Raw genomic sequence first — 16407 nt, 5'->3', positions numbered from 1 at the left:
GTTATTTCCACATCAGAGTTAAATGAAAACAAGAGAGAGCTGTCCATTATTCCCTGGCAGTTCAGAATTATCCTCTTGTGGAAAAAAGCTTTGTCCTCAAGGGTAAATGTGTCTCTGAAATATCTAGGGCTGTTGGGTTCTGAGAGGCAGAAATTCAGCCCTTAGCATCACCTTCTCCCTCCGGGCACTGGCTGGCACCCAAGTGTAAATGATTCCCTCAGACCCTGTGGAAGTCCTTCCTGACAAAAACTGCTACACAGATTAGAACTGTGCAGGTCTTCCCTTAAAAACATTTATCAAAACAGAAACATTTTTGGTCAGAACCATTTGGGATGGGTGGTAGGCTCAGAAGAGGGTGTAGAACCTGGACCTGTTCTGACCTGTGACAGAACAAATTCAAGCGAGTGTCTTCCCCTCAACACCTCCTCCCCCCCATCTCTACTCCCACTTCAAGGGCAATGCGCAACCACCTGATCTCTCTCTGTCTCTCTGTTTCTCTCTCTGTCTCTCTCTCTCTGTCTCTCTCTCTCTCTCTCTGTCTGTCTGTCTGTCTCTCTCTCTCTGTCTCTCTCTCTCTCTCTCTCTGTGTCTCTCTCTCCCTCCCTCCCTCCCTCCCTTCCTCCCTTCCTCCGTCCCTCCCTCCCTTTCTCTGACTCTCTGTGTCTTTCTCTTTCTAAAATGCTATCTGAAGAAAATCAAGGGGTGAAAATATCAGGGATCTCTGGGTGAATTTGTGAAATTAGAGATGGAAGTTGTTTTCTGGGCATGGTTTTCCTCCAAAAGATTTACACAGGAGGTTGGCAGTACACCGCTTGCTTTCTTCTCCTCACCGATTGGCATTCAGCTCACATCGTAGCACACATGAGAGTCAAGGCCAAAACACAGAGGCACAAATAAAACAGGCTAAAACAGAACCTTTTTTCTAAGGAATAATCCTCTTTTTCTCACTCTGTCCGTGGGCTGGTACCTTCTAGGAAAGAAAGTCCCCGTTTATCATCTCCCTTTCCCAAATGACTCCTTTGCTCTACTGTGCCTTGTTTTTATGGATTTGTTTCCTGTGTGTCAACCTGCCTGGCTGATTGAGCCCCTGTAGGTGGGATTGAGTTGGACTATGCTCGGTACTCATAGTGAATGGGTCTATCCCAGCCTAAGTACACCTTGCAGATAATTCCCGAAGCCCCAGATAATGTTAGTCAGCCAATGCCAATTCTATCAGCCCCCTCACATGTGCCCATGCTCAAACCTTGGTTCATCAAGGAAAGGCTGAAGAAGTAGAGAACTGTAGGTCATTCTTACCATTGTGATTGGCATTTTTTTACGAAAGCCTTCTTTCTTTCAACTCTCTCTTGTGGCTCCTAATTACCTAATTTCATGCTGGCTCCTCCCTCTCTTTCTCTGCTGGTCTCTCTCCATGTTTGTATGTATCCATATATAATATACATAAACAGAGTTGGGGGTGGGGTGTGCATGTGAGTGCACGCACGCGAGTTCATATAACCCAGGCTTCTAAGCCTGTAGAATTTTGCATGTTACCATTTAGGTAGCAACATGCTACTTAGGCATGACTCTGGATTGGTGGAGAGAATGTCCATACAAAGTAGGGGAAGTGGCAGCTAGGTGGCACAGTGGGTAGAATTCTAGGCCTGGAGTCAGGAAAACCTGAGTTCAAATCCAACCTCAGACACTTACTAGCTATATGACCCTGGGTAAGTCACTTGACTCTGTTTGCCTCAGTTTCCTCTTCAGTAAAATGAGCTGAAGAAGGAAATGACAAACCACTCCAGTATCTTTGCCAAGAAAATCTCAAATGGGGTCACGAAGAATCAGACACAACTGAAGAGACTGAACAACAACACAGCAAACAGGTGAAGGGGAGAGTTGGTGTGAGAATTTTGAAGAGGAGAAATATTCTTCATTCCTTCTTCAGGAGAAAATATTTGTGGTTCCAGACTATCTTTGGGACTGACTTTAGGGAGAAGAAATAGAAAGACTTTCTTACAGACATGTCAGGGAAGTCAGTCCCTCAACATATTCCTGATTTCCAGCTTGCCTCACCGGAGACTTCAGACTTCTTACCACAAGGATTTGCTCTGTTAATTCTGGATTCAGTCAAAGGGCCATACTAGAAGACCTAGAGGGCCACATATGGCCTTGAGGCTGCAGGTTCTTTACCCCTACTTTAGAGAATTTCCCCTTGGGTCAGATCAGGGCTTCTCTCTTGGTTGATCAAATTTTCAACTCATTCCTATCTAAATATCTAATTCACTCCTGTGTTTCTTTTTTGCATATTCTATTCTATAGAACTCTGATTTCTGTTTACTTCTTGCTTGTGCAAATGGGTTTACTTGCTTTTCACTATTTGTGATGGTCTTTTCTATAATCAGTGTTTGGAAGGGGCCAAGCCAGTGGATATGAATTCAGGGTACCATCCCAAACTAAGATATAGCAGCCAGGAAAATAACCTTTTGCTCTTAACTAATCATATCCCTAGACCAGCAATATTTAGTGGGGCAGAGGAGATATCAAGATACATCCAGTAACTTTCTCTCAGAGAAGAACAGGATGGCTAGCTTTGTCTCTCCTTCTCCTGCTCCTCTCGAGTCAGGAATTGAAGTCTCCTTTGGAAAGAGGTGGACACAATTCCATAGACCAATGATGCTATGTATCTCAAAGATATATAGATATGAAACAGTGAGATATATATATATATATATAGAGAGAGAGAGAGAGAGAGATATCAATGTCTTCCTTGATCCAACTGTCTATGCAGACATCACATGCTTTTGCAGACAATATGTATCTTACATACACACACATATACATATACATGTACATATATGTACATTTATTGAGCAGCTGGGTAGTATAGCAGAGCGCTGAATGTAGAGTCATGAAGACCAAGTTTAAATCATGTCTCAGGCACCTACTGCCTGGGTATGCAAGCCTTTTAACCTCTCTGAGACTTGGTTTCCTTCTCTGTAAAATAACCAACACCTGCATCAAAGGATTGTGAGAATAAAATGAAATAATATATGTAAAGTGCTTTAAAAACCTTAAAGTGCTATATAAGTGTTAGAATATATACATAAACATGTATACATGTATATATGTGTATATATTACATATGTGTGTATGTTTTATCAGGTCTCTAATTTCATCAATATTGGAATCACCTTGTGAAGAGTTATATCAACTCAGGGTGGCAAATGATTGCCTTAGAAGGTTGCCTGGGGTACTAAGAAGTTAGGTACCTTGCCCAGGGTGGCATAGCCAATATGAATAGGAGACACTTGAACTCAGGTCTTCACAACTCCTCTGCTGGTTCTCTGTTGACTATGTCATACTGCCTTTCATTGATATAAAAACAGGAACAGGGATAGGAACTTGACCTGTGTGTGATTTCACTAGCATGAGGAAAGTATCATGAGAAAATGTAAGCACATTTTCCCACTTGCCTCCTTACTGGATCCCCAAAGAAGAGGAAGAAGTGAAACATGGGAAGAGTAAAAGAGAAGAAAAAGAGAGGGGGAAAGAGGAGAGCAAGGATGAGGAGTTGGATGCTGAGAAGTACTGAGCAAAGAAGTATAGCACCCACCTTGAAGATGACCAAGAAATTGGAGTTGACATTGGAAATGGATGCCTGCTGATCAGAACAGAAATGTCTAGTGTAGCCAAGTGGAGTAAAGCCATGTTTGCTTTAATGCTGTAGTTTTGGAGAAAATAGGTAGGATGGGGTGAGAGGGGGAGGGGCCATGAGGAATCTGAGACTGCTTACCAATTCAATTTCCTATTTATTTATTCATTTATGTTTGTAAGTACTTTGAACTTGGGCTATCACTCATTTTGAAGATTTCTGAAACCACGTCTGTGTGACTAAAACTCTGGTGATATAATTCAGGAAAAAGTGAGTTTGTCACTTCTAGAAGCCTAAGCAGAAGAAAATAGTATTCTTCATGCATAGAGTCATGGAAGGCAAGGAGCTAAGACACAACCCAAATTTGTTGTTGAAGATAAAATGGGTTACAGCCAAAGAGCCAGAGATTTGTTAGTCTTTTGCTTAGGAAATGGGGTGGAGAGGGGCTTTTAAGTTTGAAAATGTGCATTTGCAATTCAATCCTGTAAATTTTAGGTCTTGTACTTTATCTACAACACTGTCCTTACTTGACTCCACAATTTTGTTTTCAGTGCTCTGGGACTAATTCAGTCAGCCTTTTTGTTGGCCTTCAGGATTTCAGATGTACCTTTCTAATTGTCGGTGTCTTATGTCAACCACCAGCATCCATTGACCAGCAGCTTTATCAACAGTGTGATCAGTGCTCCAACCTTATCTTGAAATAGATAGATAGATAGATAGATATAGATAATTTAATAGTACTTTATTTTTTATTTTTACAAAAGTAAGAATAATTTATTAAAATTGTGAAACATGAAAATGTTTTTTGAAAAGAGGTTTATAAAAGTCAAGGACAAAGGGTCTGAGATTGTATATGAAATGACAAGGTCTGTGCCCTGCCCCCACCAATATCAAAGGAGAGGAGAGTTGAAATATCAGGAGAGGCGAGATGTGAGCAAGAACTTGGAGGAGAGGATTCAAAATCTGTAGAAGCTCTTGGAGATCAAATATAATCCTTGCCAAAGCATTGTGTGGGAAGGCATGGGCTACTGCTGCCTGTACAATGGCTTTTGTATTAGAGAAGCTTCAGCGTTGCCACAACAGGGAGAACATAATCAGAGGTGCCACCTGTCCCTGCTATAGTTTGTGGGTTCACATACCTACAAAGAGTGAGGACAGTCGAATAGTTCACCTCTGATGTTGAGACTATGTGATCCTGGCTGAGTCACATCTAGCAACTGCTAAGCCTATGGTACTGTGGAAGAGAATGTCAAGAATTCTACATTCCTGTTATCTACCTCTTTTCCCTACCTTCTCGTTCTCTCTCTAGGGAGAGATGAATCTGTTTTGTCAATCCTTTTTGATAAAGTCTTTTTGCTTTTTCTTTTGTCATCTGTTCTCAAGGAAATTGGTTTCTATAAGACACCATGCCTATTAACTTTATTATTTTTGGTTACTGTGTGTCCTTGAGGGTTAAATGTAACTGGTATTAAGGATAATAGATGGTGAAGCACCCAGGAAAGGAGAGATTTTTTTTATAATTGCTAGGAACATTCCCCGAATTGGGGGCTCAAAGATAGACGGAACAAATTTTAATGATTCATTTTTTTATAACTTCCCAGACACAGAGAAATACCAAGTGAATACTGACCAAAAAGAAGCCAGGCACAACTGAGCCTGAGAGAGTCCCAGGAGGGGGAGGGGTGGAGTAAGTGTTACTGAGTCCAGAAGCTTCAGATAGGTTCCATTCCTTTCTTCCTCCAGTGAAGTGGGGGAAAAAACTCCACTCTCATCTTATCCCCGTAGCCAAGGGCATTGATTTTAAAGAAAGTCACATTTGGAGGGAAGAGTTAGGAACATATGAGTGTGCAGACAAGAGAAAGTAACCAAGTTTTTCTACTCAACAACATCTTCTAGCCTACACACTGCTACAGGCACATAAAATCATTACCAGAAAGTGTTAGAGAAGGAAGAGGAGAGAGAAGTAAGAGAAAGGGGAAAAAAGAGGAAGAGGGCAAAGAAGAAAGGAGTAAAGAAGGCCAAAGGATGATGAGAAGGGGAAGAAGAGGTGGAAGAGTAAAAGGAAAGAGATTGAGGAGAAAGAGAAGCATTAGAAGGAAAGAGAGAAAGGGAAGATGAGGAGCAGGTGAACAGGTACAGGGCAGACAAAATAAATACTTTTCTCACTTGCCCAATTAGGATGGCTTCAGTGTGTTCCAAGCAGTACCTAGTTTGCTATAATGGTTATAAATGTTAGTCGTGAAGAGCAAGGATCAAAGATCACAAGGAGCACAGAGATCAAAGATTTAGACTTAGATGAGGCCTTTGAAATCTACTTTTTATTTTGCTTTTTCACAAACAAGACTAGTTCTTGGAAAACCTGTGAAACTATCAAAATTTGTCTTGCCAGCCTCCCCTTTCTGGGTCCTTTATCCCCAAGATCACAGTACCCCACTTCCCTCATTTTTCTACTTCAGACTCTCAGTATCCTCAAGACCTCCTCTTTAACCTATTGCCCAATCAAAAGTTTTCAGGGGATGCTCTAATAAATATCCACACTAGGACATAACTGATTTAAGTTATTTCTCCAAAGGGAATCTGCATTTCAACAGATTGAGGGTAAGGGGAGTGTTCTAAGTCTGGACTGAATTTTCAACAGTGTGATTTGCATAATGTAGCATTAAGAAGGGTATTCCTAATATCTAGGAAACCATACCACATAGGTTGCAACTATCCCTGTTCACAGGTGAAAAACATCTCATCTTCCAAATTTTACTTTTTTTAAAAAATAAAAAAAAAGTTTGAAAAAATGGGGGCTTTGATGCAGAGTTAGACCATGAAATAGAACTAGATGACCTGGGTTTGAATTCTGCCTCTGATATTTACTTCCTATATGACCATGGACAAGTCATATCCCTACGTTGGGTCTCTGTTTGCTTAACTATAAAATGAAGAGATGATCTTTTAAGGACCTTTCCAGTCAAAATCCTGATATGAATTTTTGAACCCTAATATTCACTTGCATGAACAGTCTCCATAATTGTCTGGATCTCAGGATTTTATAACTTCCAGGCTGATCAGAAACAACTGCTGTGATTGTGTGGTTAAGTACAGGCACCATCCAAACCTACACAGTCAGAGAACCTGGGGCAATAACAGCTTTGGGCGTGTCCCTGTGGATGGCTATATGTGCTACAGAATCTCCTGTCTCCTATGAAAAAAATGAAATTTTCTTTCCTCCAGGCAATGATGCTAGTGATGCAAATCACACCCCACCCCCACCCCCACACACACATACACACACACTCTGCTGTCTGGTTGAGTCTGCAGCCAAACTGAATGGAACAACAGCACCCAGAGAGAACTTCCAGAGGTATATCTTAATTGGGCATGTGAATTCCAAAGCACGCTAATGGCCATTTAAAACACTAGCACCATTAGCTGCTTCACTGCAGAACTACCTACCAGATGTGTAACAACCATATTTTCTGGTTGGTTTGCAGCTGGTTGCACCTTCCCTGGGCTGATGCCCTATTCATTTAAATGGCTGCTCCCCCATTTGCTGAAATGAGCAAATCATGTTAAAGCCACAGGACATGATGCCTGGTGCTCAGCCAACTCAATAAATATTTAGGAGAAAAAGGGGGGCAGAGGTCAAACAACAAGATTCATTCAGTTTTATTAAAAACAACATTTAAAGAAAACAATCATCCTATTGCTACCGGAATATTTTTTTTCTACTGGGAGAGTGAAAGCTCTCTGCATGTTTTATTCAGCAGCAACTAAAACAAATTAGATATTTTCTTTCCTAACTTAATTCTGTGTCCCCATGCTGCCAGAACTCCTTTTCACCATGATGGTCCCAACTTTCATCTATCAACTTCTGAGCCCCAACTAGGAAATAAGTGCTCTCTGCCACTGAAAAGAAGACTGCATATTTCAATGGGACTGAGTCACTCATCCATGTTCATAGGCCTAACTTAGAACGTGACCCAGTGTGATCTGTGAGACACTACTAGGACATGTAAGAAAGCCAATTCAGTCCTGCATTAAAATTCCTCACTCCTGTACATTAAGTGAATCGTCACAGTACAGTGGAAAGGGCACTGGCTTTGGAGGTAGAGGACTTCACATCAAACCCTACCTTTAATACTACCTATGTAACACTGAGAAAGTCACTTAACTTTTCTAAACTCTAACCTATTGATCTGCAAAATGAGGGAATTGGATTCTGCGGCCTCTTCAAGGTTCCTTCTAGATTTACTGTCTCTAATATCTAGCTCAAATCTTGATTGGCTATATATGTATATATGCATATATACATATATATGTATATATATATATATATAAACAGCATTGACATTGTAGAAAAAGAATTGCCAGAAGTCATGCAGGCCATCCCACTGCCTTCAAAAAGACCTCCAAATGATTCGTCCTGGTAGAATTGACTTCAGAGAGGAGAGGAAGGATGGGAACATATTCATTATAAGAAGGTTGGTCAAAAGAACAACATCATAAAGGAACTGCATCCCACAGAAGGCAAGTAATGGGTCTAATTTTAGAAATAGCTCTTTGGTGGTGGAACAAAAGTGCAAATTTAATGTGGGCCTTGTGGAGTTCATGGTCCCCTTCCCTGTTGCCAGGATGTATATTAGTAGCACTCCAATAACAGTCCCTTTTTTGGACTGCTTTAAAACAGCTGTTTTGTAATCATGATTCTGAAGTCTGTTCATACCAAATACGCTGCCAAAACAGATGCAGGTCTCAGAGACAAGTGGTGGGTCCAGGGTTACAGATGTGGGATCTGGCAACTGCACCAACAACTCAGATAATGTCTTGCATCAGTGAGCCAGAATGGCTGGCATATTTCACTATATGGGGGTTTCAGAAACATGCCTGCATTTCAGTTTCTGACAGACCAGATTTCATCTTTTTTTTCTTCAAATGAACTGGCCAAATGTCGATCACTCTCTTTGTAGCGATGTCTTTCTCTGCTAAGCTATTGCTCTTGCTCGGAATCCCTCCAAACCCCTTCTGGGAATGACTTGATGATTTACAGGCCGTCCTCATGCCCCTTTATTTTCTTGTATCAGGATTTCCCTTCCAGCAGCACAAATGTAAATCAAGAAAATATTCAAGAAAAGCACATACTTTAGGTCAGTAGTAAGAAAAATTCTGAGCAAACAGACACAGAGACATGATAGATAAGCTAAGCATAAAAGTCACAAGCTAGGGACCATTCTTCTTTGAGATCCTGATGCCTTTAGAGACTGTAACCGAGTACTTAGAAAAACGTAAATGGACCAGGGACTATTAGCCATTTTAGACAGATCTAGAGGATGAGATGTGATCTAGCCTTTGTTCCATCTTTCACTGGGCCAGAAGGAAAAGGAATCAGCCTCAATTTTGGCTGCAACAGTATTGGAGTCAGAAAAAAAAGAAACTGGAGGTAAGGGCCAGGATTAAACATGAGGCTCTATGACATTAAAACTATAGTGAATATTTCACCCTTTGAACTGTTATACCCAAATGACACCTGTTTCAAAGGACCATTGTCCTAGTGGTTATTATAGGAGGAAGATTTAAGCCCTTGTCTTGGCTTACTGTGTATCAGAAGTCACCTTATTGCCTTCTCTAAACCTCAGGCTCCTCACTGACAAAATGGGAAGATTCCAAAAGAACAGAGAAGTAATAGACAGTACTGTTTATCTGCCATTTTTTTGCTTCTATAAAACCTTTATGAAAATGGTCTATGCACAAATTGAAGGTATCCTTGATGAAAGTATGAGAGGAGAACAGGTAGAATTTTGATGACAATTTGTCATAGCCAACCACTCCTTCATAGTCACAAACCCTGCTGAGATATGGGGTTCAAGACATCTGCCTTTATTAGCTGGTCCATATCCTTAATGCTATGATCTACCTATGTCTAGGTCTCCCTCCTTCTTTTTACACAGATTTTCTGACCTGTTATATGGTCTTCCTCTCCCACCTTACCTCCTGCTCTTGGGCTAGATATCCCTTTAAACACCCTAGATTTTCATTTTGTCAGTCTCTTTTACTCCTGTAACTCACATCTTCACTCTGGTTCAGGCACCTGCATGGAAAATCATACTTTGTACCTCAACCTTATGCATTATTGTGCCATCTCTGATCTCTGAAAATTTCCCTCTCCCACTATGATCTCCTCTTCTATCTCATTCTGTGTCATTCATCCTAAACCTATTCTTTGCCTTCATTATATTCTCTGATTATTCCAACTCTCCCTGTTCTCCAAATTCATCATCCCTGTTCTGGCCTTGCTTTGCTCCTTTCCAAGTCTTAAGCCTATTATTAGTGACTCAACTATCCATTATACCACCATCTTTGAATTTCTTGCACCCTTATACTAACAGCCCAACCCTCAAGACTACATCATTCCTACTATCTGCTTTCTCTGTTCATACTCCCAAGATGCGATATATCATGATGGAAGAAATCACACCACTATGCCAACTGTATCCACTAAAAACTCATGATATCATATGTCAATTGGGCTCTTACTGCTTCATGGAGATTCTTCTATTATTTCATGATTGAATCTCTATGACATTTCCCTTTGTGACTTTTCCAAATCTTCTCTTCTCTCCTCAAGCCTCCAGCACCATCTCGACTCTCTCTCTCTCTCTCTCTCTCTCTCTCTCTCTCCCCCTCCCTCCCTCTCTTTCATTCCCTTCATTCTACTTTACTCGGAAAGTTAAGATCATACGTTCTGAGGTCCCTTATCTCTCCTATTCCACACTTATGTACCAACTCTTCCACCACCAATAAATATTCTTATATTAAAAAAGTCTCACCCCTTCTTAAATTTTTTTTGCTAGTTCTTGTAATCACCTCATTATCATCCCATATCTCTACTCTCTTTCATTTCCATACTCATAGAAGGAATATTCTATACTCACTGACTCACTTTCTCACCACCCTCAACATGTTTCTGTCCTACTACTTGAATAACCCCATCTACAGATGCTAATGATAACTTATTAGGTACTAAATCCACTGACTTTTGTCTCATTCCTCATTTTCCTTGCAGCTTTTGATACTGTTGTTTGATTATTCCCTCTTTCTGGACACTTTCTTCTTCCTTCCTTGGGTTCTATGACACTGTTATCTTCTGATTGTTATCCATGGCTGGATTATAGTCTATCTCCCAACTCTGAACTGGATCTCACCTAGGAATCTTGAGGCTTCTTCTTTTCTCTACTATATACTCTTCTCCTTGGTGATCTCATCTGCTCGTATGGGTTCAAGGATCATCTCTAAATGTATGACTCTCAAATACATTTATCTAGTCTGAATCTATCTTCCCAACAGCAGTCCTTACATCATCAATTGACTACTGGATATCTCTTTTGGATTCTTCCATAGGGAAAGGGACTCGATATGTGATTTCATGGGCATAGGGAAATCGCAGGTGATAAAACTCCCTTTATTAATGCAGGTTGGCACTGTTTTTGTAACTCATAATCTTAGGGAATTGCCTAACATACCTAGAGATTCAATGACTTGCCCAGACTCATACATCCAGCAAAAGTCAGAGGGAGGACTTGAAACCAGGTCTTCCTGATTATAAGGGCAGCATCTATCCACCAAACCTCTCTCTCCCACACGGGATTCAAATTCACCTTGTCTGAAAAGGTTATTTCTGCCCTTAAACCAATTCCCCAAACTGTTTTGTTTCTTTATTTAGGGCACCACCATCCTTTCAGTTACTTAGCTTCATCATCTTCGAGTCCATAAATTTGACCCTTTCCTTCTCTTTCACCATCCATATCCAAATTTGCCCCATCTCCACAATATTTCTGGCATAAGTCCCCTTATCTCTATGCATATGGCTAATCATCCTGGTTTAGACCCTTGTGATGTTCCGTTTGGACTATTATAATAGCATCTTAATCTGCCACCATGTTTCCACTTTCTCTTCTCCTCAGTCCATCCTCCACACAACTACCAAAATAATCTCCCTAAACTACAGTTCTGACCACCATACCATGGCACTTACCTAGTCAAACAGCTTCAAGACTCCCCTAGAGCCTTAAGGATAAAGCAAAAAGTCCTCAGGCTGGTATATACAAACTTCTACAATGTGGTTCCAATTTATCTTCTCCAGCCTTATTTTATACTGCTCCCTTTCACAGATTTAATATTTCAATCAATTACTACTGGCTGTTCCCTGAATGTGACTTTTTACCTTCCCCTCAGTTCTAGTTCTCACACAGGCTAGCCTTCATGCCTGGAGTGTATTCCCATCCTCTTTCTATCTCTTATAACCCATTCTCTTTCTTCAGGGCTCAGCTGAGGCACTATAAAGCTTTTCTATGAGTCCATTCCTGTCCCTTCATTATTAGCATTCTCTCACACTTCGATTTCCTTCATATGATACCAATTCCATTATGAAGAATCTTATGTACTAGAATCTAAACTCTCTGAGGGCAAAGACTTTTATTTCTCCTTTATATTCCCTCCTTTGCACACAATAGGTGATTAATAAAGATTTCATTGAATTGAATATACTATTGAATATATATTGAATATATTATTTCTTGGTTATAGAAAAATGAAGGTTCTCTTTCTAAAAGTTGTTTCACAATATATGTTGATGTTATAGAAGATTTTTAAGAATCTTTGATCAAAGCAACCACAAAAATAACTTTAACAATCCTGTGATTATCAGTTTAATAGCTGATATTTATGAAGCACTTTAATATTCATAAACTTATTTCCATATATTATCTCATTTGATCAAGTGTGTCTTAAAATAGGGATAAATTCCTTAACCAAAGGTTTTCCCTAATGCCATAGGGTAGACTCCCCTATGCAGAGTCCAAATGGAATCCCTGCACGTGGTTAAGGCTCCATAGAGATGCCTGCTTGCAGATGACCATGTGTTGACTACATCTAGCCCTGGAATCCTGTAGGATCTGATCAATGACAATGACATCTACTATCTCTCAAGAAGAATCAAGAGGATAAAGAATTGTACATATGGTTCCAAGTATGACCAACAGTTGGAGGAACAGCCCATTGAGTACATTGGTACTTATATTTGGGCAGGCAATCCAAATGGACAGTGAGTGGGCCCATACTTGAATAGGAGAAGGGGTATTGGGTGGACTGGATTACATTTGGGAAATTGTTCCTAACTTTGAATGATTTCCAGTAACTTGGACTATTTTCTGATACAAAGGCCTATCTTCTCAAAACCAACATTCTCCCAGGGATGCTACAAAGCTGTAAATCATAGAACCCTACAATAGAAATTGTAGATGACTCAAAGTGCATCAGAGAACCATAAACTACTACTTTAATAGCCACTTAATTGAACTCCGTGCTCTCAGCCTCTCACCTCTTCATTCCATCCTTCATCATATTGCCAGCAATGGCTTGTACCCAACAAGTGATGTAAAAGATAGTAAGGATATATCTGACCAAAGAAGGAGACGACCAGCCATGCAGTGAGAGCTAGAGACAATATATGAACAGACTAAGTATTTCATTGTCATCCACAAAATATTATAATGTTTAAAGAAAAGCCTTTAGGTTGTAGCTTTTCTATGGAGCTAAATAATCAATTAAACCATCCAGAATATGTTTGCTAAGTAACTATTGCATGACAAACATTGTATTAGGTGCTAGGGATACAAGCACAAGAATGAAGTTAACACCTGTCCTCAATGAGCTTACATACTTGGGGTGGGAGTGGGGAGGAAAAACACACACTAGGGAGTAAATTAAAATATGTACAAAGTAGATACAAGAGCATTTCAGGGCTGAGGAAGTACTAGCAGACATAGGGATCAGGACAGGCCTTGTGATGAGGTAGCTCAGTGAGGTAGCTGAAGCTGAGTTTTGGGATTCCAAGAGACAAAGGTAAGGATAGAGAGAATTTCAAGCATGGAGACAAGTTGTACAAAGACATAAAGATAGGCTATTGAATGGCTTGTGAACAGAACAGTTTGTCTGGACCATAGAATGCATGGAGAGGAGGAGTATGGATTAGGGAGACAATTTGGTGTAGGAAAAAGTAATGGAATTGACATTCATTTACTATGTTTGTGGAAGAGACTTGATGAGAAAAGACATGGAAGACATGAATGAGCCAGAATCTGGAGGGGAGGAGAGAGAGGTGGGGAGAGGTGGGGAGTATCTATAGTAAAGAGATCAACCTGGGGCATCTATGGTGGCAAAGTGGATAGAGTTCTAGGTTTAAAGTCAGGAAGACCTCAGTTCAAATCAGCCTCAGACATTTACTAGATTATGCCCTCAGGAAGGTCACTTAACTTCTACCTACCTCAGGTTCAACAACCACAAAATAGCACGTAGCTTTTTCTCATAGAGTAAATAAAGGTAATAAATGAATATCAGCACCACTGCTTTTTCCTACACCAAAATGTGGAATTTATCATCACCCTTTGTCACCATTTGCCTATTTCTCTTAGGTCAGATTGAGTTCTTGGTGGCAAATTGCTTTAATTTCAGATTAAAACCTACCTCCCAGGGTTGTTGTGAAGTCCCAATGAGGTATTTGTAAAGTGCTTAGCACGGTGCCTGGCGCATAGTAGGCACTGTATAATAATAATAGCTAACACTGATATAGTGTCTGCTCTGAGCTAGTAACATATAAATGTGGTTGTTAGCATTCATTTACTAGATCACAAATCATCAAGAACTGAAGTATAAAATGTGAATTCCAATACAGGTGTAACAGTATGTACTGTTACCGTGACCAACATCATTACTCAATCAATGAATGACATGTATACATCATAAGAAAACTCTGCTATTCTACTGCAAATACTCCACTGTAATACATCTCATTTGGTTCATGACTACAGACACAAATCAGGTGAGCTAACGCTGTTTCTCCAGAAGCCAAGTTTTCATGAAGCCAATTAGTAGTATTTGGCAAGTCACCTATAGGGCTTAGCCTGGGTAAGAGTTCACAAGGCACAAGGGGAAGGCCTAGAGAATGAACCCTCAGGCTGGATGTTCGGGAGAGAGGTGTTTTCAGACCTTTCTGCGTTTGCTCAGTGGGTCTTACAGCAGGTTCCCAGTGTTGGATAACCTACCACAGAAAATTCTTATGATGCCAGATCAGCAGGGAACATAATTAGGGAAGCAGAATACCATTCTCCTAAGTTTTCTTCCAGCCCACCCCATGAAAGGAATGAAACATATACCATCACTACTCCACCAGTTATTGCCTAATTCATTTCAGTGTAGTGATTTGGCCCTTAGAATTGAGGGGGGAATAGAGAAGGAATTATAGATTCAATTCAACAAAGTTATTTATGAAGCTCCTACTATGTGTAAGGCACTAGACTAGCTACTGGGGATACAAAAAATTTTAAATGTATACAGATAAGTAAATTCAAAGCGATTTATAGAGGGAGAGAGCAGTAAAAACAAGAGGAAGGAAACATGAAATCTTTCTATGAGCTAGCACTAGAACCAAAGGCTTAAAAGAAGGAAGGGATCCAAAGAGGTAGAAATGAGGAGGGAATGCATCCCAGCAACAAGAGACAGTGCGTGCAAAGGCATAGAGACAGGAAATAAAATGCCTAACTGAATGAAACCTATATCTCAGAGAAGGTACTAGACCTTGACATATTTGTGCCATTTGACACTGGCAAGTGTGAACATTAAAATGAAAGCAAAGGAAAGGGAGTAATGTTGTCTTCTCTGAAGTGTGGAGCCCATAACCAGACAAAACTTCTCCTGAGGCAAATTTAGCAATTTAATTAATTGAAGAAGTGAAAGATATTGATATATACAAACAAAGATATAGAAGGGAGGGGTTACAAGAACCAATGGAATTGATGATCTAATTTTTGAAATGGAAGGAGGTTGACCAGAGAGTCCTCATGCACCTCCAGACAACTGGGAAGTAAGACACAGGATAGCTGAGACTAGAGGGATCAGGATAACACACACACACACACACACACACACACACACACACACACACACATATTTGCATCTTGGGGCAGAACCCTTTTTTCTTTTAGTACTTTCTTTGTTAAAGCTCCATCAGAGTGAAAGACTGGTGTACATGTTTCCCAGGAAACTCTCTAAGTGGAAGTCTCACTCAGCAGAGGACAAGGATCTCTAGGATAGTTCAAACCCAATGGTTCCTTCTGAAATGAAATGAAATTTACCTTGCACTCTGGCTTCCAACAATTCAAATGCAATGCAACAGAACATATGAGAGGCAGGCAACATGATCGGACTAGAATGCTAGACATGGAATGAGGAAGACTCGGGTTCCAATTCTATCTCATATACTTATTAGCTGTGTAATCCGGAGCAAGTTACTTAACTGAAACCTGTGTCCTCATCCATAAAGTGAGCATATTAACAGCAACTATCTCAGAAAGTATCAAATGAGATAATCTATGCAAAAATATTTCACAAGCCTTAACGCACTAGATTAATATCACCTGTCATGATTATCATACAGCTAGAGATTGAGATCTCTTAGTCAACAAACTTTTCTTAAGTGCCTACTATGTGACAGACATCGTGCTAAGCATTGAGGATAGAAGGAAAGACAAAAATCGTCCTTGCTCTCAAGGAGCTTGCGGTGTAATGGGGGATAGTATATGCAAACAACTAAATACATACCAAATGTATACAGAGTATATATGGAGGGGTTCTCAGAAGGAAGTCATTAGCATTAAGGTGGACCTTTCTAGCTAAGGACTGGTGCTACTCTAAACCCAGGGAGGAAGAGCTTCTGAAATGATCCTTCAAAC

General features: G+C 40.2%; 1 pseudogene; it reads right to left on the bottom strand.

Annotated features, from left to right (window-relative positions):
• LOC118847155 overlaps positions 1–15874 on the bottom strand; it is a 45631-nt pseudogene extending 29757 nt beyond the window's left edge.
• Between the last annotated feature and the right edge of the window lie 533 nt (positions 15875–16407).

The sequence above is a fragment of the Trichosurus vulpecula genome, chromosome 4 (assembly GCF_011100635.1).
Source record: "Trichosurus vulpecula isolate mTriVul1 chromosome 4, mTriVul1.pri, whole genome shotgun sequence".
NCBI lineage: Eukaryota > Metazoa > Chordata > Mammalia > Diprotodontia > Phalangeridae > Trichosurus > Trichosurus vulpecula.
This window is presented reverse-complemented; position numbering and strand designations above follow the sequence as displayed.